This window comes from Hyperolius riggenbachi, chromosome 6, assembly GCF_040937935.1.
Source record: "Hyperolius riggenbachi isolate aHypRig1 chromosome 6, aHypRig1.pri, whole genome shotgun sequence".
NCBI lineage: Eukaryota > Metazoa > Chordata > Amphibia > Anura > Hyperoliidae > Hyperolius > Hyperolius riggenbachi.
This window is the reverse complement of record NC_090651.1, coordinates 291,338,393-291,365,652: the sequence shown is the minus strand read 5'-3', so window position 1 is coordinate 291,365,652 and position 27,260 is coordinate 291,338,393. Positions and strand designations below refer to the sequence as shown.

The following is a 27,260-nucleotide window of genomic DNA, read 5'->3' as shown; positions in this document are numbered from 1 at the left end:
GCAGATCGGATAGCACAGCCTCCCAAGGTGCACAGCAGATGCAGAGAACGTAAGTAAATATTTGTATCCTTATCTTATGGTGTTGCTGCCATTTATACATAAAGCAAATCTGAAGCCAACCTGAAAAAAAAGTTACATACTCGCTATAGAAGGAAGGCTCTGGATCCCTTAGGCTAGTTACACACCAGGACGTTGCGTTTAGGGGACGTTATAGGGCACATAACGTGCCCCTAACGCAACGCCTGGTGCTCTCTGATGTGGACGTCAGAGTGAGCCGCGTTGTGCAGCTCACTCTGGCGTCCGTGATGCGGTGATGCGTACTCTTGGACACATACGGCATCACGTGGTTCCGCCCGGCCAATCGCCGCACAGAGCGGCCGCTCCAGGAAGTAAACACTGCACGTCACTGAGTGCAGTGAATATTAATTAGCCATGTGCCCGGCCGCTCTCCCCTCCTCCCCAACATGACTGAGCATGTGCAAACAGTCTAACGCGGCTTAGTCGAGTAGAACGCACAGCATGCAGCACTTTGCTGCGTTACAATGTAACGCAACGTGGGCAGTGTGAACAGCCCACTTGTGTTACATTGCTGTGCGTTGGGGGAGCGTTACAGGCTGCACTAACGTGCGCCTGTAACGTCCCTGTGTGCAAGAAGCCTTAAGGTGGGTACACACGTCAGATAAAAGTCTTTGGAAAATAAAAGATCACAGACCAATTTTACCCTCTTTCATGTAGTATGAGAGCCATACTCTACACAGTCTATTCTATGGAGCTGAACTCCCCATCAGACAGAAATCTTTGCAAGATGCTGAACACAAAGATGCTGTACACATGCAACAGATCAGTATCTGCAAAAGATCTGTTCCTGCAAAAGATCCATTCCTGCAAAATGCATTCATAGTCTATGATATCTGCAGATCTCATACACACCTTGTTTAACGGACAATTATCTGTAGATCAGATCCACCAGGTTGGATCTTCAGATCGGCAGATAATTGTCTGATCTGCAGATGAATGTCCATTAAACAAGGTCTGTATGGGATCTGCAGATATCATAGACTATGAATGCATTTTGCAGGAATGGATCTTTTGCAGGAACAGATCTTTTGCAGATACTGATCTTTTGTGTCTGTACAGCATCTTTGTGTGCAGCATCTTGCATAGATTTCTGTCTGATGGGGAGTTCAGCTCCATAGAATAGACTGTGCAGAGTATGGCTCTCATACTACATGAAAGGAGGTAAAATTGGTCTGTGATCTTTCATTTTCCTATCTGACGTGTGTATGCACCTTTAGAGAAGGGGTGTCCAAACTTTTTAGGCCAAGGGCCATATTGCCTTCCATGAGAGAGTTCTAGAGGGTCGAACTACCAAAATTAAATACAATTTTTTCTGATGTTTATTAGGTACACTATACCTGTGACATTATGTCAAATGAAATATTTCCATGGGCAATAATCCATGTACTGCATGCTGTTAGCACAGTGGCAGATACTAACCAGTGTCTTTTACCACTATAGCGGTGGCAGATAACCTCTAAATGTGAGGGGGGGGGGGGGGGGGGGAGTCCCGCACATGCGCAGTAGTCTTGGACTGAAACGACGGAGCCAGTTACCGGGGCTGATTGCGGCTGAACGACTGTGGGAGGACGGCGTGGGACTCAGACGGGCTTATGCTGCAGGAGGAAGGTGCGGGTGGGTATCAAATCTTTATTTTTTATAGTTCTGGTTTACTTTAAATAGATGTATTTCTTATTTTCAAATGTTAATATGAAGAAAAATTAACCAGGATAGAAAGGACCAGTGTGATTTGAATTGTAAAACAATATATTTTTCTTATGTAATTTATGTGTATGTGACTAGGGGTAAGTCGGGGGCGTGATTAAGGATGTAGCAGGGGCGTTAGTAAAGTGTCCCTTTTACTTATCTCACAAAGTTGGGAAGTATGCTTTGGGGGCCACCAGAAAAGGCTATTTGGCCCCTAGGCCAGAATTTGGACATGCCTGCCTTAGGCCCCGTTTACACTTAATCAGTTGCTCTCAGTTATAACTGAAAGGTCAACTGATTTTCAAAGTAATGCCCATGTTTTCCTATGGCAACTTTCACACTTAACGCGTTTTAACTGAAATCTTCCCAATGCACTGCTACGGAAAAAACGCGTACCAACGCACACTAATGCACACCAACTGATTAAGTGTAAATGGGCCCTTAGAGCTTTCCCAGGCCTCTGTGCACTCTCGGGCCACCGCTGTCCCTCCATGAAAGTCCACACCTTCTGGATTCCTCTCAAGGGCCCGTAAAGTCAGTTTGTCACTTTTGTAGCACCACATTGATAACAGTAAGGGTTTTCGCTTCGGAATTGTAAAATTTCTTCTCTAGAAGGCCTGTTGGCCTCTTTAGCACACAAAACCTTTGGAATCTCAGAGGGGGACAAGGAAAAAAATATCAGATAAACTAAGCAAAGAAATGTAAGATGAATCCATTCTTGGGCTCTTAGTGGCTTTTGCGTAAATTAGCATGTTTTGAGTGGTAAGCATCTATCTGAGTAATTAGAGCTGTACTCCTATGCCTGTCATTCTGAGCTGTCTCATCTAATTGCTTTCCCTTTGTGGATTGACTAACAGGAGCAAGTTAGCAATTCTAGAGGAGGAAAGCTACTGATTGCTATAAGAGGTGCCAGACACGGTACAGGACTGGTAGAGTAATTCCACTTTGGAAAGTTGTTACTTCTTGGGAACAGTTGGAACCTCCATCGGCGAAATCAAGCGACTGAGCAGCGAAGGTCTGCAGGAAGGTAACCACTTTAATTCTTTCTGCTTATTTGCTTTGTTACTCTATTGAGAGAATATTAGTATTATACCACTTTGTATCCAGTGCTGTTGCTCAGTGATATAGCCACAGATCAAAGGGCACCTTATCAACGTCTACAATTTAATAAAATGACCAGGAAACCCCCGACACACCACAACCACTGCACTGAGCCACCGCCCACACTAAACCACCACCCACTACCATGCCACATACACTAAGCCGCTGCCCACAGGTGTGTTCATGCATACTTAAATGAACACCATCAATACCCAAGAGTTCTAAAATGACAATGTACAAATAATGTCTATGTAGCTGTATAAACATTTTCCAACTTTGCATGTTAAATATCAGAGGCAAAAGCTTTAATTCATTGTGTAGTATTTAGTTCTGTTGGAACAATTTATTTGCAGAAGGGGTGTCTGCTTCAATGCAGAGCCAGTGTTCTTTTCTACATATCAGACTACAGAGAATTTTTCTCTGAAAGCAAAAAAACGTATGAAAATATGTGGTATCAGGTTTCACCTACAAAACAACTGTTTATAACTGTAACGATAGGTGTCAGCACGCAGAGAGAATCCGATTATTGGCGGTCTGCAGTACCACCAAGAATGCAGATATACGCCTGATTATCGATGATCTGCAGAATCAGCAATAATACAGATGTATTATTACTAACCTCTGGACACCAGAATTGTGAGAGTGTTTGGTGTAACAGTAACAACTCTGAGTGGAGACCACCAGAGGAGCTGGCGGCCTAAGACCCCTGAGGAATTCACCCCTGACTGTGGGTGATATTCCTGTAGCCTGTGGACCCCTGGGCGAGGGACCAAGGCTGGGTTGCAGGAAGCCCTGCTGCTAATATGAAAGGTATTTGCCCTGAACTGGGCTAACGTAATACAGTTGATATAACATGTAGATACAGCGTTTTGTGAGTGGCACTCCCTACCATATACTTAGCAATAGTCAGTGACAAAAAATTGACAGGCAAACAGTAAATCTTCTCACCTTCCTTCCAGTAACCCCTTATGCGTGACTTGCTCAGGCGTGTGCACTTCGGAACAAAATAGAAATGACAGATATTGGAACTGGAAAAATGAAGAGGAAAGAAAACATCCGGGCACCTTCCATCTTTAAAATTTATTGTGCAATGTCCACATCCATCAGGGTTACATACCACGAGTGTGTTCCACGAGTGGTCAATACGGTGGCTGTGAGGTGGAGGTGGGGATGCCGGGCATCAGTGAGGGCTTGCGACGGCCGTTTCGCGTCTTGCTAGACGCTTGGTCACGCTGTGCTCCCGTTACTGTGGCAATACGCAGGCATCCGGTATATGCGGCGGTAAACCCCGCCCCTTCCGGGTGTCGCGTATGCCAAAATTATGGAGACCAATGGGAGAGGGTGCCGAGCACGGGATGTGCGTCATCAAACGGTGGAAGACTACATTGCCCAAAAGCCTGTGCGTGGTGGAATACGGGAGGAGGGCGACACAGCTCCGCCCCATCTCTTTCCACCAATGGATGGCAAAGCACTCCGCTTGTCCACTCCAATGCGCATTGGTTTAGGAAGCCTGCCTATATTTTAGCAGGGCATATAAAAAGAAAAAGAAACGTAGTCTGATGTGGATGGTACGTATTAAACAACCATCCCCCATTGATGTTCAAAATGCATCCCGGATCGGCACACCTCACAGTGATGTGTGTTAGGTGGCAACAAGTGACAATTACTGTGGCTTCATAAGTGAGTAAGCACAAACGTTTAAAAACACACAAGACCTGGGGAGACTCAGACTTAACTGCAGTTACAAAGCTAGTTAGGCGATAATACACCACTACTGAATTTACATCAAAACATTTCTTAAATGGATATGGCCGTAATATTTATATAGGGGACACGGAGATTGGTTAAGGGAATACTATCATGAGCCACATTAAGGGATCCCCAATTCCATCAAATCAGCCACATTTTTCAGCACCACAAATTACCATATAAAAGGTCACCCACGAGAGACAGTGTTCTAAATATACATTATAAATACGAATAGAAATAAGTCCAAGACATCAATTGATCTCAATCATGGATCTAACATGCATGCTAATTCTATTTTCTCGTTTAGGCCTGCTGGTCCCATGGCTTCTGTACGTAATATTATACACGTTTCCCTTCTGAGGAGTAATCTCTCCCTGTCCCCCCCTCTCCTGGGGGCTTCAACCTTTTCCAGGATCGCAAATCTCAACCCATGACTTACACCTCCATGCGCCTCCTTCATATGTAAAACTAATCTGGTACAACTCTTCCCAGCTTTAATGACACTAATGTGTTCTCCAATACGTTTCTTTAAAGGTCTAGTTGTTTGACCTATATAATATCTTTTGCATGGGCAGAACAACACATAAACCACATGGTCAGTCTGGCAGGTGTATAACCCCTTACTTCGAAATTCGACCCCTCCGACATCAACAACCTTCTGTGTGAGCATCTTAGGACAATACTTGCAAAATCCACATCTAAAGTTCCCTCTAGTGGAGTAACGATCCAACCAGGTTGTTCGTTTAGGTGACACAAATTCACTTCTAGTCAGGTAATTACCCAAGGTAGGTGCTCTTCTGAACGTCACTCTAGGGGGTTCCTTCACCTTCCCCATTAATTCTGGATCCTGATTGATCATCCCCCAGTGTTTGAAAATACTTTGTCTGATTTTGCCAGCCATGGGGTTGTAGTCAAAAGAGAAAACCATTCTATTGTCTTTCTCTCCTCCCACTGCTCTGCCCTTTAGCAAAGTTGCTCTATCCTGTTCTGCGGCTCGCCCTCTTGCTCTAATCAACAAGTGTGGATCATAACCCCTCTTAATAAATCTGGCAGTCAACTCTGTCGCCTGTTCATCGAAAGCAATACGCGACCGATTGTTCCTCCGTAAACGTAAATATTGACCATATGGAATTGCATCCACCACATGCTTAGGGTGGAAACTCTTTGCATGGAGGACAGAATTGGTCGCGGTTGGCTTTCGATATCCCTCACTGACCAATCCCTCATCCGTTACTTTGAGTCTTAAATCGAGAAAGACCACCTCGTCACCAAACATTTCCGATGTGAATTGCATGTTAATTTGATTGACATTTATGTGGTTCACAAAATCCTCAAATTCAGTTTGAGTTCCGGACCACACCACCAGGACGTCGTCCACGTACCTGGACCACCGTCTGACGTGCCTCCGGAATGGATTAGAATCCGAATGCACGGCAGACTCTTCCCACGCCCCTAAGAATAGGTTTGCAAAGGAGCACGCCACCGGGGTCCCCATAGCTGTCCCCGCGACCTGCTGGTACCAACGGCCGTCAAACATAAAAGCATTGTGTGCCAACACAAAGTGTAAGCACTCACAAATAAACTCGATAAATTTCTCGTCCTTATTGGTACGTTGTAAGAATTTTTTGACAGCCTGTACCCCCAGGTCTTGGGGAATCCTGCTGTACAGACTGACCACATCAATGGTGGCCAGTCTGTCACCCGGGACCCAGGTGGCGCGCTCCACCTCTTGCAACACCTCCAGGGTGTCCCTCAAATAAGAGGGCACCCCTGCAAGCAAGGGGCGGAGAAGGTGGTCCAGGTACCTGGACAATCTCTCTGTGAGAGACCCACAGCCTGAGACTATGGGACGTCCCGGCGGTGCAGTCATAGATTTATGCAATTTTGGAATGTGGTACCACACCGGTCGTCTGGGGAAGGCTGGGACAAGATCCTCCGCCAATTTTCTTGGCAAGAGGCCTCTCGCCGCTCCCCCATTCAACAGTGCTCTGAGGCCTGACTGGTATTGATTGGTCGGATCACAAGGAAGCGGACAATAGGTGTCTCTGTCTCCAAGCTGCCTTTCGGCTTCTGTCTTGTATTGTTGGACAGTCATTATGACCAAATTGCCACCCTTGTCCGCATTCCTAATGATCAACCCGTCATTCTTTCTCAACCAGTCCAGCGCCTGTTTCTCCCGTTTGCTCAAGTTGGGGATGGTCTGTTCATGAATTTGGGCTTTCATATCGTTTAGAACAGCATTGAAAAAATAGTCTAGACTGGACCCTGGGTTAACTGGGAAGGGTTGTACCGATCTACATGCTCTAAAGGATGAATTATCCCCCAACGTGAGCCCATCCCCAATTGAACTATTAGACCAGTCCATCCTCCCACCTTCTTCCCAGAGTTCATGCAGCATAATCTCTATTTCCTCATCTGTGGGATCCCACCGCGTCACTGGATTCGGGTCCAGATCGCAAGTGGCTGAACCCTGCATCATCTGAGGAGAATGGAGTATATCGCCCTCAATTGCCTGGCGGGTAGCTCTTGGGGTAAACCCCTGCTCCCCTATCCTATTGGCTATTGTCATGGGGTGTATACTTGGACTTGAGGGAGTTGTATTCTCTTGATTCTGGACTCCATTGTTCAACCTGCCAAATTTCTGGCAGATCGCCAGCTTGCGTACTGACTTATAGAGGTCGATAGTGAAAGCCACAATATCAAATTCCTGTGTAGGACTAAAGTTAAGGCCTCGTTTGAGGAGGGAGATGCAATCTTGCGAAATGGGTTCCCCTGAAATGTTCACTACTTGTAGCATGTCCTGTTGCTTATTGTCCACTATGCAGTGGCTTTCCGTTTTTTCTTCGGTTGTTTGACATCTTTGATCCCTTCCCAATGTACTGTCTTTGAGGAGCCTCCCCCGTGTACCTCCTCTTCCTCGTCGGATTCTGGATCTAAAGGGCCCGCTGCTCCTACACATGATGGATCTGATGGGCTTTCTTCCTTTTTCGGGGTTTTTGGATTCTTTTTAGGTTTTCTCCTGGGGGGCCGCCTTGGTTGTTTCCCCTGATCTGGGTCACTGTCAGAACCTGAGTCGGTGGTCCAGTATCCCCGGCCTTTTGGATGTCTGGGAACCGGGGCCGGACCCCAATTAAAGATCTTTCCTTTTTCAAAATCTTCTTTATCACGAAAGAATTCATTGGACATTGATTCTCTATTATGTGTCAGTGACAAGGTAGCTGTAGGAAGGGAAGATCTCAGGAATTTTTTCTCTAACACAGCAACATCGACAGAAGCGAACAAGGAGGTGGGGGCCCGGGTTTTGGAGACCAAATTGGGGAGACTCAGTGAGCAGGAAACAAAGCTTTTTTGGACAGTCACCACTTTGAAAAGATACAAAGATGACGGATATGTAGCCAGAGGATTTAGACGATATTGGGAGCCATCCGAATATCGGGACGATACACGGTTTGTAGAGGATTGGACAGAGGCACATCTAGACCTCGCCAAAAGATTGCAAAATATAGTTTTGGCACGTACCATCCAAGAATACAACAAAGTATCAGCCGACCTCAGTGACACAAGACAGAAATACGAGATTTCGGTCACCAAAGAAAAATTCAAGGCAGTAACTTCCAAAATTGAAGATAAAGTTATAAAAATTCAAGACGAAATTAAAACCAGAAAATTGAAAAAATTCTTTCGTGATAAAGAAGATTTTGAAAAAGGAAAGATCTTTAATTGGGGTCCGGCCCCGGTTCCCAGACATCCAAAAGGCCGGGGATACTGGACCACCGACTCAGGTTCTGACAGTGACCCAGATCAGGGGAAACAACCAAGGCGGCCCCCCAGGAGAAAACCTAAAAAGAATCCAAAAACCCCGAAAAAGGAAGAAAGCCCATCAGATCCATCATGTGTAGGAGCAGCGGGCCCTTTAGATCCAGAATCCGACGAGGAAGAGGAGGTACACGGGGGAGGCTCCTCAAAGACAGTACATTGGGAAGGGATCAAAGATGTCAAACAACCGAAGAAAAAACGGAAAGCCACTGCATAGTGGACAATAAGCAACAGGACATGCTACAAGTAGTGAACATTTCAGGGGAACCCATTTCGCAAGATTGCATCTCCCTCCTCAAACGAGGCCTTAACTTTAGTCCTACACAGGAATTTGATATTGTGGCTTTCACTATCGACCTCTATAAGTCAGTACGCAAGCTGGCGATCTGCCAGAAATTTGGCAGGTTGAACAATGGAGTCCAGAATCAAGAGAATACAACTCCCTCAAGTCCAAGTATACACCCCATGACAATAGCCAATAGGATAGGGGAGCAGGGGTTTACCCCAAGAGCTACCCGCCAGGCAATTGAGGGCGATATACTCCATTCTCCTCAGATGATGCAGGGTTCAGCCACTTGCGATCTGGACCCGAATCCAGTGACGCGGTGGGATCCCACAGATGAGGAAATAGAGATTATGCTGCATGAACTCTGGGAAGAAGGTGGGAGGATGGACTGGTCTAATAGTTCAATTGGGGATGGGCTCACGTTGGGGGATAATTCATCCTTTAGAGCATGTAGATCGGTACAACCCTTCCCAGTTAACCCAGGGTCCAGTCTAGACTATTTTTTCAATGCTGTTCTAAACGATATGAAAGCCCAAATTCATGAACAGACCATCCCCAACTTGAGCAAACGGGAGAAACAGGCGCTGGACTGGTTGAGAAAGAATGACGGGTTGATCATTAGGAATGCGGACAAGGGTGGCAATTTGGTCATAATGACTGTCCAACAATACAAGACAGAAGCCGAAAGGCAGCTTGGAGACAGAGACACCTATTGTCCGCTTCCTTGTGATCCGACCAATCAATACCAGTCAGGCCTCAGAGCACTGTTGAATGGGGGAGCGGCGAGAGGCCTCTTGCCAAGAAAATTGGCGGAGGATCTTGTCCCAGCCTTCCCCAGACGACCGGTGTGGTACCACATTCCAAAATTGCATAAATCTATGACTGCACCGCCGGGACGTCCCATAGTCTCAGGCTGTGGGTCTCTCACAGAGAGATTGTCCAGGTACCTGGACCACCTTCTCCGCCCCTTGCTTGCAGGGGTGCCCTCTTATTTGAGGGACACCCTGGAGGTGTTGCAAGAGGTGGAGCGCGCCACCTGGGTCCCGGGTGACAGACTGGCCACCATTGATGTGGTCAGTCTGTACAGCAGGATTCCCCAAGACCTGGGGGTACAGGCTGTCAAAAAATTCTTACAACGTACCAATAAGGACGAGAAATTTATCGAGTTTATTTGTGAGTGCTTACACTTTGTGTTGGCACACAATGCTTTTATGTTTGACGGCCGTTGGTACCAGCAGGTCGCGGGGACAGCTATGGGGACCCCGGTGGCGTGCTCCTTTGCAAACCTATTCTTAGGGGCGTGGGAAGAGTCTGCCGTGCATTCGGATTCTAATCCATTCCGGAGGCACGTCAGACGGTGGTCCAGGTACGTGGACGACGTCCTGGTGGTGTGGTCCGGAACTCAAACTGAATTTGAGGATTTTGTGAACCACATAAATGTCAATCAAATTAACATGCAATTCACATCGGAAATGTTTGGTGACGAGGTGGTCTTTCTCGATTTAAGACTCAAAGTAACGGATGAGGGATTGGTCAGTGAGGGATATCGAAAGCCAACCGCGACCAATTCTGTCCTCCATGCAAAGAGTTTCCACCCTAAGCATGTGGTGGATGCAATTCCATATGGTCAATATTTACGTTTACGGAGGAACAATCGGTCGCGTATTGCTTTCGATGAACAGGCGACAGAGTTGACTGCCAGATTTATTAAGAGGGGTTATGATCCACACTTGTTGATTAGAGCAAGAGGGCGAGCCGCAGAACAGGATAGAGCAACTTTGCTAAAGGGCAGAGCAGTGGGAGGAGAGAAAGACAATAGAATGGTTTTCTCTTTTGACTACAACCCCATGGCTGGCAAAATCAGACAAAGTATTTTCAAACACTGGGGGATGATCAATCAGGATCCAGAATTAATGGGGAAGGTGAAGGAACCCCCTAGAGTGACGTTCAGAAGAGCACCTACCTTGGGTAATTACCTGACTAGAAGTGAATTTGTGTCACCTAAACGAACAACCTGGTTGGATCGTTACTCCACTAGAGGGAACTTTAGATGTGGATTTTGCAAGTATTGTCCTAAGATGCTCACACAGAAGGTTGTTGATGTCGGAGGGGTCGAATTTCGAAGTAAGGGGTTATACACCTGCCAGACTGACCATGTGGTTTATGTGTTGTTCTGCCCATGCAAAAGATATTATATAGGTCAAACAACTAGACCTTTAAAGAAACGTATTGGAGAACACATTAGTGTCATTAAAGCTGGGAAGAGTTGTACCAGATTAGTTTTACATATGAAGGAGGCGCATGGAGGTGTAAGTCATGGGTTGAGATTTGCGATCCTGGAAAAGGTTGAAGCCCCCAGGAGAGGGGGGGACAGGGAGAGATTACTCCTCAGAAGGGAAACGTGTATAATATTACGTACAGAAGCCATGGGACCAGCAGGCCTAAACGAGAAAATAGAATTAGCATGCATGTTAGATCCATGATTGAGATCAATTGATGTCTTGGACTTATTTCTATTCGTATTTATAATGTATATTTAGAACACTGTCTCTCGTGGGTGACCTTTTATATGGTAATTTGTGGTGCTGAAAAATGTGGCTGATTTGATGGAATTGGGGATCCCTTAATGTGGCTCATGATAGTATTCCCTTAACCAATCTCCGTGTCCCCTATATAAATATTACGGCCATATCCATTTAAGAAATGTTTTGATGTAAATTCAGTAGTGGTGTATTATCGCCTAACTAGCTTTGTAACTGCAGTTAAGTCTGAGTCTCCCCAGGTCTTGTGTGTTTTTAAACGTTTGTGCTTACTCACTTATGAAGCCACAGTAATTGTCACTTGTTGCCACCTAACACACATCACTGTGAGGTGTGCCGATCCGGGATGCATTTTGAACATCAATGGGGGATGGTTGTTTAATACGTACCATCCACATCAGACTACGTTTCTTTTTCTTTTTATATGCCCTGCTAAAATATAGGCAGGCTTCCTAAACCAATGCGCATTGGAGTGGACAAGCGGAGTGCTTTGCCATCCATTGGTGGAAAGAGATGGGGCGGAGCTGTGTCGCCCTCCTCCCGTATTCCACCACGCACAGGCTTTTGGGCAATGTAGTCTTCCACCGTTTGATGACGCACATCCCGTGCTCGGCACCCTCTCCCATTGGTCTCCATAATTTTGGCATACGCGACACCCGGAAGGGGCGGGGTTTACCGCCGCATATACCGGATGCCTGCGTATTGCCACAGTAACGGGAGCACAGCGTGACCAAGCGTCTAGCAAGACGCGAAACGGCCGTCGCAAGCCCTCACTGATGCCCGGCATCCCCACCTCCACCTCACAGCCACCGTATTGACCACTCGTGGAACACACTCGTGGTATGTAACCCTGATGGATGTGGACATTGCACAATAAATTTTAAAGATGGAAGGTGCCCGGATGTTTTCTTTCCTCTTCATTTTTCCAGTCCTAACGTAATACAGTAACAGCACAATCCTAGTCTGGGGTGTGAGGTCCGTAGTCACAACACGCTGGAACTAGTCTGGAGCATAACATAAATGATAATACAATTCCCTAGTCTTGGGTGTGAGGTCCGTGATCATCAACACCCTGGAACTAGTCTGGAGTATAACATAAATGATAATACAATTCCCTAGTCTTGGGTGTGAGGTCCGTGATCATCAACACCCTGGAACTAGTCTGGAATATAACACAAAGACAATACAGTTCCCTAGTCTTGAGTGTGAGGGCCTTGATCTCAACACCCTGGAACTATGCTAGAGAATACACAGAAGATACACAGTATTCCTAGTCTGGGGTGTGAGGGCCTTGATCTCAACACCCTGGAACTGGTCTAACAAATAATAATAACAGTACAAAGTAATCTGGCTCAGTGTGAATTCCCAGGTCCACCTGGTTCAAACACACTGGAAAGGATCTGACTATGGGCTGAATGCTTCCACAAAGTGTTTGCAATGGCAGACAACCAGCAACTGACAAGCAAGCAGAATATATAGTAGCTGAACTCTGCTGCCCCGCCCGAGCCACTCAGCCAATCATGAGTCCAGCAGGAATCAGCTGATCGGCCTGATCAGCCGACACTTCCCCTGCTGGTATAAAGGTCCTGACTTCTGGCCCGCGCGCGCGCAGCTCTTCATCCCTCTATGTGGACTAACAGACCCAGCCACTCCAAAGGCACGCTGCTGCGTACAAACCGCCACTTTGGATGCGGAAACAGCCGCTTTGCTGTTAGAACATGCGGCGGCTTTTCCGCGTTCTGCCACACTACCAGACGCGTGCCTACGCGTGCAAACCGCCACGTTGGACGCGGAATCAGCCGTCTTGCTTTAAGCACACGCGGCGGCTTTTCCGCGTTTTCTCACAATAACAAGTTACATTTCCTCTGCTCTCTGCAGACAGTTCAGAGACACAGAACAGGCAGCAGCAGCTGCTAAGAGCTTTCTCTCACACACAGAGTTACACACTGGGCCAGATTTATCAAGAGTGTCTGAGACAAAATATTAGTAGGTTTTTAGAAATCCGCGCAGAACTGTCTCAGACATCCTAAGATATCACTAGCTAGTGCAGATACCTTCTTAAACTGTAAGGAATAGGAGGAGTTAGGAAGGTCTCTCAGGCGGTGCAATTTGTGAGGGAAATTGCTGTTGCTGAGGTAACCAACACACCTGATGTCAGCAAGCTCTGAGTGGGGGGGAGGAGCCCTCCACAAATCACATCTATCCTGGACTATCTGAAGAACTGCTAATGAGCACTTCTTATCTGCAGCAGTTAAGGAATGGATTTGCACTTTTCTTAACTGCAGTGTAGCTCTAGAAATCCACGCTAAACTGCCACTATTACATAGGCTTTGGGAAGTTTCTTACTATCATGCAGAACTGTTCTTCTGCTGGTTAGAACAGTTTTAGAAGAAAGAACTGTTGGTAATGCGTTGATAAATCTCCCCCAGTGTTAATAGATGTAGTGTTAGATGTAGTAGTTCCCCCTCCCCTCATGTTTCACTGGTCGTCAGAATTGAGCAGACTTGCCGTCAGTTTAGAGCACATGTGTCGAACTCCAGGCCTGAAGGGCCAGATCCATGCCAGTGTTTAGAATGGACTGAGAAAGAGAGTAATGTGTTCTACCTGATGGACCACACCTTTCCTGATTCAGACCCATCAATTCATTTGAGCTGTATCAAAAATGTGTGAGGATCTCGGCCCTCGCAGGACCGGTTTGACATACCTGGTTTAGAGTGAAAGGAATTTGATACAGTAAACAAAAGAGAAAAGCAAGTGAGTTGTATACATCATTATTTACCAGCACTTCCAGAACTCTTTCAATCCCAGGATAAAAAAACATGTTAATCGATAGTGTTCCTTTAAAGGGGAACTGAAGAGAGAGGTATATGGAGGCTGTCATGTTTATTTCCTTTTTGACAATACCAGTTGCCTGGCAGCCCTGCTGATCCTCTGCCTCTAATACTATTAGCCATAGCCCCTGAACAAGCAGCAGATCAGGTGTTTCAGTGGTTCAGACTTATAAGTCTGATCTGACAAGACTAGCTGCATGCCTGTTTCTGGTTTTAATCAGATACTACTGCAGAGAAATAGACCAGCAGGGCTGCCAGGCAACTGGTATTGATTAAAAGGAAATACACATGACAGCCTCCATATACCTCTCTCTTCAGTTCCCCTTTAAGTATGCACATATGCACCTGCAACTGTGCGCACACACCACAACCGCTGCACTTAGCTGACACCCACACTAAGCCACCGCCTACAACCTTTGCTTAATATTACCAGTATGTTAAGCACTTATGGTGGTAATCATTGCCACTATAACACCAATAACAAGCGGATGTGGTGGCTGAACCAGGGACCTGCTTGGCTGGGCATGCTGGAACCAGGGTCCAGTGGTAGTCACAATATCTACACCATCCTGTGCTCCAGCTCTGCATTGACCTTTCCTCTGTAGTATGAGAATGCAGTATTCATCCTTGAGTGCTACAGTCTCAGCCCGCTTATATGGATGGGTCTGAGGAGGTGAAGGTACTCCAAGTTATGCTTTTGTCATAGGGTGCTTATGTAAACAGGCTAATAAGGCAGTTGAGAGAGGCACACACATGAGTAGTATTTTAGTTTTTTATAATATTGCTGTGCTAATTCAAATCCAATGCAAGGAGGCACTGTACTGAAAGAGAACTAATCATCTTTCCACCATCTCTGTCTACCTCTCTGCTGGACAATGTACTGGTTAAGGGCTGTGCCTTTGACATAGGAGACCAGGGTTTGAATCCTGGCCAGGGTCAGTACCTATTCAGTAAGAAGTCCTTGGGTAAGACTTCCTAACACTGCAGCGTGGCCTCTTGAGCGCGGCCTTAGTGGCTGCAGCTCTTGAGCTTTGAGCCTACAGGCACCTTATGTGGGAGGGGCGGCCCCCCTCCTCAGATCACTGACTTCAGAAGCTTACAGTCTAATCCCTGCCTCATATCACTGACCTCAGGCACTTACACCCTAATACTTGTCTCACGTCACTGAGGATTATATGAGGCAGTGATTAGATTGTAAGATTCTAAGGACAGTTAGTGACATAAGGCATGGATTAAAGTTCAGATTATTTTTGTGGGGGTGTGGCCTGTGTTCAGGGGCGGAGTTTAAGGTACTAAAACATCTGTGCCTACAGGCTTCTGAGTTGTAAATCCGGTTCTGGCTTAGAGGTAATATTTGATTCTTCTTACTCATTTATTCCCTCCATTCATTCACTCCCTAACCAGCGCCTGTCATCTCCAACTCAAAAACATATAATGCATCCAACCTTTTCTCACTCAGGATACAACTAAACTGTTAGAATCTCGCTTGAACTATTGTAATATATTGCTTTGGTGGACTACCAACTGACACCCCTCCTATCTGTAGTGAACTTGGCTGCTCGTCTCATTCATCTCTCTTATCCGTCTTCCTCTGCTGCTCCTCTCTGTCAAGCTCTTCATTGGCTACCAATTAGCAAGAGGATCCAGTTCAATCTCCTCACTACTAGTTTCCAGATACCAAACCAACCGCAATCTCAGATCTGCGCATGAGCTTCTTTTACCCTCTAGAATTGCCTCCTTGCATTCACGTATACAAGACTTCTCACGTGCCTCACCCCTCCTCTGGAATGCCCTTCCACCGCACATCTGTCACTCTCCCACCTTTGAAATCTTTAAACTCTCCCTAAAAAACATACTTTTTCCGACAATCATGTGCTCTAACTTAGGCCATTCCCCCTTCGACCTCTCATCAAGTTTTACTACTTACTAGATAACCTAAACATGCACTGCCTGTATGTATACTGCATACTTCCCCCACCTCTTGTTTCCCCCCATTCCTTTAGATTGTGAGATCGCAAGGGCAGGGCTCTCTCACCCTTCTGTGCCTTGGAATGTTATTCATTTCATAGCTTGCACTCTGTTATACATTTTATTCATCAGGTTACATCTGTCATTGTAATCAGCAGTTCTGTATTTTGTACCAGTGTCCATATTTGATGTATATCATTATCTGTATCATTATGTATCCCTTGTTGTTTTCCTACTTTGTACAGCACCACTGAATATTTTGGCGTTTTATAAATCAATAATAACAATACAGGCTTTTAAACTAGCATTTATTAGCAAGTTACTGCACATTATGTGTTCTGGGGTCCAACCAGGGCCAGATTTAGGACAAGGCCCCCTAGGCCATGGCCTAGGGCACCACAGTAGCAAGGGCACCACAGCAGCAGGCTAAACTGGTGCAGCATTTGCAAGCTGCAATGCAGGGAGATCAGGCGAGTGCCTGACTGTGGTACACCGCCTGTGCAGTGGCCACCCTGCTCTCTGTGCATGTTGGCTTTGTGGCCAGAGGCTATGGACTTAGACAGCATTGGAGATGGAAAGGAAGAGGAAGCTTCTGCACTGGAGACGATCAGAGAAATGAGTGACACTGATGGCTGCTGCGGTGTGAAGGCGAGCTAGCTACCTATACTGAAAGGGGGTAGTGGAAAAGGAGGGATATACTGGAGGGAAAGGGGAGAGGGGTCATTTGGCTACCTATACTGAGGGGGGGGGCATCAGGCTACTTTCACCAGAGGGAAGGGGGAGGGGTCATCTAAGCTCCAACCATCAAAGAATACCGCCCAGGCCTTTTTTCCCTGATGCTGTGCACAGCATGATGGGATTTCCTCCGCACCACGCCAGTCTAGGGGGTCCCCTCATAGCAGCCGCTACGGCTTTGCAGAGGCGGCCAACCAGAGGCCGAAGGACATGTAGCGTGTGGATCTCAGGAAGTGAGTAAACACTTTTGTTGTGCATTCTGCTTGCGCTCAACCCCTGCCCCCTCCCCCCCAGGGGCATAACTAAGAGCCCCCGGGCCCACCTGCAGAAATTGTGAACGGGCCCCCCTCGTGGCTGTTTTGGGGGGCTGGAGGGGTCGCAGCATGAGGGGAAAGCTATGGCCAAGTGTCGTCCCCCCCCCCCCCCCTCACCTCGGGCTTTCCCCTCTGTGCTCCCCTCCAGCTTCAATAGTTATACAGCGGAGCGGCGGGCAGCGGCAGGCAAACATACCTTCCGTGCGTCCGGATGCTTCTCGCTCTTGTGAGTGACGCCACTTCCTGTTTTATACAGGAAGTCGCGTCAGTCACTAGAGCGAGAAGTGTCCGCGCTGGAACGCATGGAAGATATATTTGCCTGCCGCTGCCCGCCGCTCCGCTGTATTTGTATAGCTATTGAAGCTGGAGGGGAGCACAGAGGGGAAAGCCCGAGGGAGGGGGGGGGGGGGGAGTGTGGCCATAGCTTTCCCCTCATGCTGCGACCCCTCCAGGCCCCAAAACGGCCACGAGCGGGCCCCAGGGGGGGGGGCCTGGACCTCCCCGCGGGCGCATGGGCTGCATCCCCTATTGGTACGCCCATACCCCCCCCCCCCCCCTCAACCACCGCTGCTGCGCCCCAGGCAATGCCCCGCTCTAACCCCAGAATTACAAGCTGCATGGTGGGTTTCGGAATACTTCGGACATTGAAGTACGTCTTTACTACCTTGACAATACATGCACATAGGTTAGTTTTGGCACTGTCAATTTCAGTATTCTATAGTGTTTTTAGAATGATGCAGAATAGGTGATCTATTTCTCTATCGCTGGGATGCTCAAGAATAGGAAAACAAATGGTAAAAGCCCTATTAACCTCCTTGCCGGTTATCCCGAGCTCAGCTCGGGGTAACCTGCGCAGGAGGATTTCTAAGGCCCCGCTGGGCTGATTTGCATAATTTTTTTTTCCTACACGCAGCTAGCACTTTGCTAGCTGCGTGTAGTATGCGATCGCCGCCTCCCCCCCCCCCCCCCCCAGACCCCTGCGCAGCCTGGCCAATCAGGGCCAGGCAGCGCTGAGGGGTGGATAGGGATTCCCTATGACGTCCCGACGTCGATGATGTCGGTGACGTCATCCCATCGCCATGGCGACCGGGGAAGCACAGCAGGAAATCCCGTTCTGAACGGGATTTCCTGCTTACTCCGATCGCCAGAAAGTGGCTGCAGAGCTGCCGCTGCTCAGCGCCTATCATGTAGCGAGCCCTGGGCTCGCTACATGATTTAAAAAATAAATAAATAAATAAAAAAAAGTGCTGCGCTGCCTCCTTGCCGGGGGAATTAGACCGGCAAGGAGGTTAATCTGAGAGCTCTGCTAAGTTTGTTGATTGAGGCTGAAATGCTGACAAGTTTTCTGCATCTCACTGCTCCTTGTAGCACAGCTATATAACCAATGGAGAAATAAATGATGATACAGTTGCCCACTAGGTGGTGCATGGAGTATGCAGTTTCTCCCATCATTTGCTTTTAGCTGTATTTTGCCAGTGTCTGGATGCATTGGAATAGTGGAGTTTAATTTATTTTTCGTCTCGTAAATTATTCCTACAATTTAAGAAATTGTGGATCTGGGTTATAAGCAATTTTATGCAAAGTGAATATTTATACCATGGGGTTTTTTTGTTATTCTTTTATTTGTTTGTATATATTGTGACACCCATGGAAGCAGCGGCTGCGGGCACGCAGGGTGTCTCCGCAGCCGCCTCGCTTCCCTGCTCTGGGACTTTTCCCGTTCCTCTGGCGTCTAGTACGCCAAGGACGGGGTTGTCTATTGCTCATAGGGTTGCTGTATCGCGCGGGCGCGTGCAGAGACAGGACCTTTATGCGGGGAGGAGGCGCGTCAGCTGACCAGCCGGTTGGCTGACGTCAGAGGAGACTCACGGTGCTCCGGATTGGCTGATTGGTGGTGGGCGCGGCCGTGGGGTCTCCTCTGCTTCAAAAGCCTTCAGTCTTCACTCGCAACCTGTCTGCTGTTACGAATACTCACGTGTTAGTGCTCAGACCTTAGATAGTATCCGGTGTGTTTTGATCTGGGAGGAAACCAGGGATTTCACACAAGACTAGGATTATTGTTTATTGTATATTTGATATTCTGTGTATGACTCTGGCTATCCTCTGACTCTGCTCTTGCAAATCGATTCTGTACTTCTGCCCATCTGACTCTGTTGCTGAACTCTTCCTGACATCTAACTACTCTCTTGCCTGTCGATTTTGTACTGTACCTGCCCGCCTGTTACTGATCCTAGCCTGTCTGACCACTCTACTCACCAGTGAGCCCTTGTCACTGGTGAGGTGCTCTTGTCTAGTACTCATCAGCTCCCCTGGTGGGGTTTAGCCAAACTATTCAGTTACTGTGTACCAATAGTGCCCACCAGCTCCTCTGGTGAGGTCGAGTTAAACTATTCAGTTACTGGTGCACCAAACACTATACACCTTGCTATCCTGCTAGCTATACTTGTATTATTGGTGATTCTGCAGATCACCACATAATCAGGTATAGCGTCTGTATTATCGTTGATTCTGCAGATCACACATAATCAGACGTCTGTGTTGCTACACCAATGGTCACATATATATATATATATATATATATATATATATATATATATATATATATATATATATATATATATATATATATATATATATATACACACACTGTATTTCACAGCGAATTGCAACAGCATCTCTCACACCCAAAATATATGGAACAAAAACAAAATATATAGAGGTAAACAAGACTTTAGTTAGGGGTGTACAGTAAATAGAAAAATTATTGTAATAGTGTTTGCTGCCAAAAATAAAGAACAGAAAAACAGCAGTGTTTAATCAGAGAAATCTACTGGCATTTAATAGGGTGACCCTCAAGGTGGTAAAGTCAGAGGTCGGCAATAGAAACGCATATGCTAAAAAAAGGGCTATATGAGGGAGCTGGGTGAAGCCAAGTGTAAAATGGCGGTAAAATTACAGATATTCCACAATTGGGCAGGGGCTTATATAGATAGTAGAATATAGGTAATTTTTACTGATATTCTACTTTCACTTTACCTAGCCCTCTTTTCACATTAAAAACAAGGAACACCAAGAGCCCCAATAGTGTAATATGTACTGGTAAATGGTTACTAGATAGAGTAAATATTAATACTCACAAACCAGGGTTACTATTAGGCAACCACTGTAAAGGCAGGTGGGGAGATTTTCCTGACCCCACTCAGGAATAAGAAGTCGCTCTCTGTAGATGAGAAAAAGGGGTTCAATCCTCCACCCAGGGTGGACTCCAAACTATGCAGGAGAACAGAGGCGCCAAGAGGATAAAAGGAAGCTAAATGAGCTTAAAAACCAAATTCTTGGTAAATAGAGGAGGTAGTGGTGGACTTACCTCCTCCAAGTAGACACACAACGACTGTAGTAAAGACAGTGAATATATTTTATTTATGAACTCCAAATATGCAACGCGTTTCGCAGGTTTGATCCCATTTCACCAGGCATTAACAACGGAGCAATAGCATATGTGGTCAGTAGAAGAGCCAGGCACCTCTGTGAACCAAAATATATTGACTGTCTTTACTACAGTCTTTGTGTGTCTACTTGGAGGAGGTAAGTCCACCACTACCTCTTTTCACACTAACCCACCCTCTACCTACTCCTAACACTAACCCACCCTCTACCTACTCCTAACACTAACCCACCCTCTACCTACTAACACTAACCCACTTTCTACCTACTCCTAACACTATCCCACCCTCTACCTACTCCTAACACTAACCCACCCTCTACCTACTCCTAACACTATCCCAACCCCCTACCTACTAACACTAACCCACCCTCTACCTACTCCTAACACTAACCCACCCTCTACCTACTCCTAACACTAACCCACCCTCTACCTACTCCTAACACTAACCCACCCTCTACCTACTCCTAACACTAACCCACCCTCTACCTACTAACACTAACCCACCCTCTACCTACTCCTAACAATAACTCACCACCCACACACCTCCGCCAATATTAGCACCACCTGCTGCCGCTAATTCGTAATAAACCAAAGGCCAACCAAATTACTCACTGGGCGCTGCAATGAACACGATTAACATTGCGGTCTATGTGGCACCCATTTTACAAGGTAGCCTCTGCACAAGAGCAGCTGACAGGCAGTGAATTCAATTCCTTCAGCCTCCCATGTGATAGAGGCCTAATGGTGCCCATACATGGTACAATTTTTTTCATCCAATCTTACCATTTCTATGTAGTATAAGGGTAAATGAAGTGAATATACTGAAAGGAGAATTTAGGCAGTTCCCTTATATTACATAGAAATGGTAAGATTGGATGAAGAAAATTGTACCATGTATGGGCACCATAAGACTTTCTGCTACTTCATTTACTGCTGGAGCCTTTGTTACACAACAACAAGCATAATGCACATAAATATATGCAGGGCCGTGGCGTCGGTACAAAAATACTCAACGACGCCACTGACTCCAGGTACCCAAAATTGCTCCGGCTCCTTGACTCCTACTCTTTAATCTAATGCGCCTGGACTCAGATTCCTCAGTTTATGAAACCAGGTACCCAAAAATGACTCCGACTCCACAGCCCAGAATAGATGGTTAGTGATACTGGCCCCTTTCTGTTAATCATGTATTTATAAATGGATAAATAATAATTTAGAAGTTACACATGGGGCTTGGCTGTTTCACACATTGCAAGCACTGTTGTTTTTTTAGAGATTTTTTAATCACTGGCAGTTCAAAAAACGATTTGGCTATGTAATCTTATAGAGTGGTTTGTTTTACTTAAAATTGTAAAAGCGCTGCACGTAGCAATTTAATAGTCATTGTAATGGTGTTATTAGTGTAGACACTGTACAAATATAAATTGCCGTTAAAACACCTGGTATAAATGTAAAAAAAAATATTGCATTTGCAATTCCGAATTTCCGATGCAATTGTATTTGGTGATTTTCAGTGTGAAACAGTCCTTATTCTGTAATTTTTGCCTCAAAAATGGTCTCTATGTTAAAATACAGTTTTGCTTATCCATGTTGACAAGACACAGAGAAGACAGGCCTGGTGCACACCAAAAACCGCTAGCAGATCCGCAAGATGCTAGCAGATTTTTAAATGCTTTTTCTTCTTTTTCTGCAGCGTTTCACCTAGCATTTTGCGGTTTTGTGAAGCGTTTTTGGTGTAGTAGATTTCATGTATTGTTACAGTAAAGCTGTTACTGAACAGCTACTGTAACAAAAAACGCCTGGCAAACCGCTCTGAAGTGCCGTTTTTCAGAGCAGTTTGCGTTTTTCCTATACTTAACATTGAGGCAGAAACGCATCCGCAATCCAAAATCTGCAGCAGCCCGGGAGTATGCGTTTCTGCAAAACGCCTCCCGCTCTGGTGTGCACCAGCCCATTGAAATACATTACCCTAGCAGATCCGCACCCGCAAGCGGATCGCAAACTGCAGCAGAACCGCTCTGGTGTGCACTAGGCCATACAGAACATTTATATTGTGCTCTTCTCCAGGCGGACTCAAAGCGCCAGAGCTGCAGCCACTAGGACGCGCTCTATAGGCAGTAGCAATGTTTGGGGGTCTTGCCCAAGGTCTCCTCACTGAATAGGTGCTGGCTTACTGAACAGGAAGAGCTGACAGGAGTCCATATCCCTTGTAAACACCATTTAGGATTAGATGTAGCAGCAACTCTAATCTCAACATACAGAGATTTCACAACCTGAGATTAAAACTGGTTTACCTTGTGACATTCCAACAGATGTATAAAAGTACCTGGCATTTAAAGTTAGGCTTCTCCTTTTAAATTCAGCAATGTGAGCTGTGGTAGGGAAAGTCATTTATCATCTACCGTATATTCCGGCGTATAAGACGACTGGGCATATAAGATGACCCCCCCAACTTTTCCAGTTAAAATATAGAGTTTGGGATATACTCGCTGTATAAGACTACACCTCTTCCAACGCACACCAAATCAAAATTAAACAACTGGTGCTGTACTGTATGTGGTACCCAGTATATAACAGTATATAGGCGACTGACTGGTTGGATTGGTGAACTCTCCCTAAGTGGATTGGTCAGCTCTCCTTGTCTACCTTTCAGCCTTCTGGCCCACCCTTGTATCCTATTTACCTCCTTCTCTGCCTCTCAGATCTTGCACATGTGCGCCTGCGGCGCTTCACTACAGTCCTCAGCAGCGAGATCTGAGAGTCAGTAACAGGATAGGGCGTATCACCCGGCATCAATGACACCTGGCGTAAAGACGACCCCTGACTTTTCAGAAGATTTTCAGGTGTTAAAAAGCAGTCTTATATGCCATAAACTGCAGAAACATATGTGAAGTTTTGATACACGTTTATACCAAAGGTGAGTAAAATTTCCCTGTACAATTATTCATTTACTCATAATAAGCTATTACGGTATGTCCACTGAGTACCACTGAAGTTCAAAAGTGCATTCACAGGATGACCTCTGATAAGACAAAAAATTATCTGTACTTTAGAATAGTTCTTGCTCTCCCTAGTGTACTGAATGCACTGGGTTGTCAGCTCTGCATAACTTCCATAAGAATTATCTTTGCTGCATTTAGTTACAGAGAAGTCATCAGAGACAACCCGAAATGGACCTGCCTCCGAAACACTGACAATCCTCCTATATCGTATTTGCAGAACTTGCTAAAGCATTTGTGCTTGTGGGCAACTCTTACTTTTTAAAAATAGATTTCATGTGTTTTAGGCAGCACAGTGGCATAGTGGTTAGCTCTCTTGCCTTGCAGTGCTGGGTTCCTGGTTCAAATACCAGCCAGGGTCCTATCTTCAAGGAGTTTGTATGTTCTCCCCATGTCTGCGTGAGTTTCCTCTGGGCACTCCAGTTTCTTCCCACATGCCAAAAACATACAGAGAAGTTAATTGGCTTCCCCCCAAATTGGCCCTAGATCATGATACATACATAGACATATGATTATGGTAGGGATTAGATTGTGAGCCCCTCTGAGGGACAGTTAAGTGACAAGACAGTTTACTCTGTACAGAGTTGCGGAAGATTAGCGCTATCTAAATATTATTATTGTTATTTATGCTGACAACTTACGCAGCGATGTACAGAGAATATAGTCTTGTCACTAAATGTCCCTCAGGGCCCGTTTCCACTTGTGCGGTGGGAATCGCCACGGAAAAAATGCAGATGCGAATTTCTCATGCGGTTGTATGTGAATTTTCATGCGAATTCACATACGATTTTGCATGGATGACAATGGCTATCATTCATAAAGCATTCCCGCATGCGGAAATGCTGAAAACGGCTGACTTTACTGAGCACATAGCAAAATGTGTATTCATAAAGGCTGTTTCCACATGAAAAGCTGACATTCCCAAGCAGAGAGATAAATCACCACCTTGTGCAGTGACTATCGTTACAAATGTAACAAAATGTTAATTCATAAAGATTAACGCAAGCGGTATGAGGATGGGAAATACCGCTCCCTTGGATGTGGCGATAACCATGTTAAGTAAATGGAGACACAGACCTCCCAGGCAGCTGCAGTAGAGCGAAACATGGAGAAATGTATCAACGCGGCAGCTTCCTGTGTTTTCGCAAGCCTACCGCCAGCCTAGTTCGGGAAATCTCAAAACTGCAATCGCACCTGTACACTTTTTTATGAATGACCACACAGAAGTGTAAAATACTGAAAGCTGTGTTTTCCCGCACTGATTTTCATTACCGACCACACTTTTATGAATGATAGCCTATGTATGCAAATTTAACCATGGCAGTGCCTGTGTGCTTTTCCATTGTTTCTATGCGAAATCGTATGCGAATTCGCATGAAAATTCGCATACCAAAACCGCATGCGAATTTCCTATTAAATACATTGTATGCGAATCGCATAGCGGTATGCAGTATGTGAATTCTGATGGCTCTGCCGTGCAGATTTTTTCTGCACAGAAAAATGCTCAGAAATCCTGACAAGTGGAAACAGTCCCATCCACTTGTATTGTCTATGCAAATCTGCATGCAGGAAACGCATGCAGATACGCTCTAGTGGAAACGGGCCCTCAGAGGAGCTCACAATATAATCGCCTACCATAGTCATATGTTTATGTATGTATCGTAAAGTGCATGTATTGTGGTCTAGGGCCAATTTAGGGGGAAGTCAATTAAGTTACCTGTATGTTTTTTGGATGTGGGAGGAAACATGAGTGCCCGGAGGAAACCCACACAGACATGGGGAGAACAAACAAACTCCCTTCAGATGTTAACATGGCTAGGATTCGAACCGGGACCCAGCGCCGCAAGGGGAGAGAGTGCTAACCACTACTCCAATAATGTCCACTTTTGTGTTTGATTGACATAGGTGACAGTCTAAGTCCAAGGCCTATGTGGGGGCACACAAATGGCTAAACGTAAATCCTTGCATGCCTTGACCCAACACAGGTACCCCTCAGAGCCAGTCCAGTCAACAAAGCGAAAAGGGTCGGCACCACAAGTCACAGCTACCACAACTTTTATAATTTTATGGAGTAATTGATAAATAAAATCGCTTGAATATATTTTGCAGTGCTGACCTTTTTCGCTTTGTAGGTATGTAAAAACCCATCACTTTTTTCTTTCATGGTTTAGGGTTGATCCACACAGCACACTGTGGGCCAGCCAGAGTGGGTGGTGTACTCGTTCCGGTAGTCTGTGGAAGATCTTTGCACTGTCTGAGGAGGGAAAATGTGCCTTATCTTTGGTTATGGCAATACATCTGCTTCCAGCTAATTATCATGCAGGTCGGGAATTTCCGTTGCAATTATTGCAATGGACAAACCTGTATTCGGTGAAAATGTTGCTACTGCTAAATTCCAGCATTGTACAGTGTATGTGATTTTGACTTTTGTCTTCTTTTTTATGACCACAGATGTGTCCTTCCAGTCTAAAACTGTGTCCTTAGAATCAGTGCTGATCATCGCTGCCTCTTTAGAGCCTCAGAATTCAGCTTGACATGGGCACCAACGTTGATTACAGAAAAAATGGGAAGTGCCTCACTCTTGACCCTGAGGGGTCAGGCACATGATAGCCCAAGGCAGACATTGTATCAAGCCAGTCTTCTGGGTGGTGGACAGGATTGACTGCTGACCATGAAAACCATGCTGAAATCTGAATCAAGATGCTGCTGAACATGGGCTGGGAAATAAACAATTCTGCCCTCTACAGGTGAGGCTTCCTAATGACACTTAGATAGCAGTGTACATGTATCATGGTATAGTTATTCTTAAGGCCTCTTTCACACCAAGACATTGCGTTTTAGGGGACGTTAAGACCTCAAAATAACCGCACCAGGACAGACGTTATCAAATACAATAATGCATCCTTTATTTGAAATTACAAACATTAAAAACTATTAAAACATGATGGGGGAATATATAAACCCACAATATCGGAGAACTGGCGGACAATAAAGTGCTAATGAAGAATATAATCATTCTCAAATAACCTGTGCATGGCACTAGAAGTGCATAACGCTATAGTAACACATACAATGACATCAGATATATACATGTGCAATAGATGTCCCAAGTCAACGCATGAGACCAGTGGGAGTAGAAAAAAAGAATGGGGTGACCAGGAAGAGGGAAGCAATCCCCTGAGCCGTGTAAATGTGTATTAGAGAACGGCCAAAGGCCAAATAGAAAAGTGCACAAGGGAATAAGTGAATGAGAATGATGAAAAAGGCAGAGCCAAATGCTGAAATAGTGGATAGTGATGGCTAAGATCCTACCAGTATAATGTCTCCACGGGTCCCCACCGCCGCTATCGCGATTCGCCGCCTATAGTGTGGCTTTTTCGAAGCTTGTGCACTTTTCTATTTGGTCTTTGGCCGTTCTCTAATACACATTTACACGGCTCAGGGGATTGCTTCCCTCTTCCTGGTCACCCTATTCTTTTTTTCTACTCTCACTGGTCTCATGCGTTGACTTGGGACATCTATTGCACATGTATATATCTGATGTCATTGTATGTGTTACTATAGCGTTATGCACTTCTAGTGCCATGCACAGGTTATTTGAGAATGATTATATTCTTCATTAGCACTTTATTGTCCGCCAGTTCTCCGATATTGTGGGTTTATATATTCCCCCATCATGTTTTAATAGTTTTTAATGTTTGTAATTTCAAAT

General features: G+C 45.7%; 1 protein-coding gene across 4 annotated transcripts in view; it reads left to right on the top strand.

The window, feature by feature from the left end:
- Window positions 1-27,260, top strand: part of LOC137521592 (zinc finger and BTB domain-containing protein 49-like) — a 52,758-nt gene that overhangs the window by 7,428 nt on the left and 18,070 nt on the right. For 2 of the 4 annotated variants that reach the window (XM_068241047.1, XM_068241045.1), the window contains exons 2-5: window positions 5-49; window positions 2,622-2,791; window positions 23,252-23,466; window positions 26,000-26,295. The gene's annotated coding sequence lies outside the window, so the exon portion shown is untranslated. Of the gene's footprint in view, window positions 1-4; window positions 50-2,085; window positions 2,527-2,621; window positions 2,792-23,251; window positions 23,467-25,999; window positions 26,296-27,260 lie in introns of those variants that run through there. The other 2 variants (XM_068241048.1, XM_068241046.1) reach the window with 2 other exon arrangements.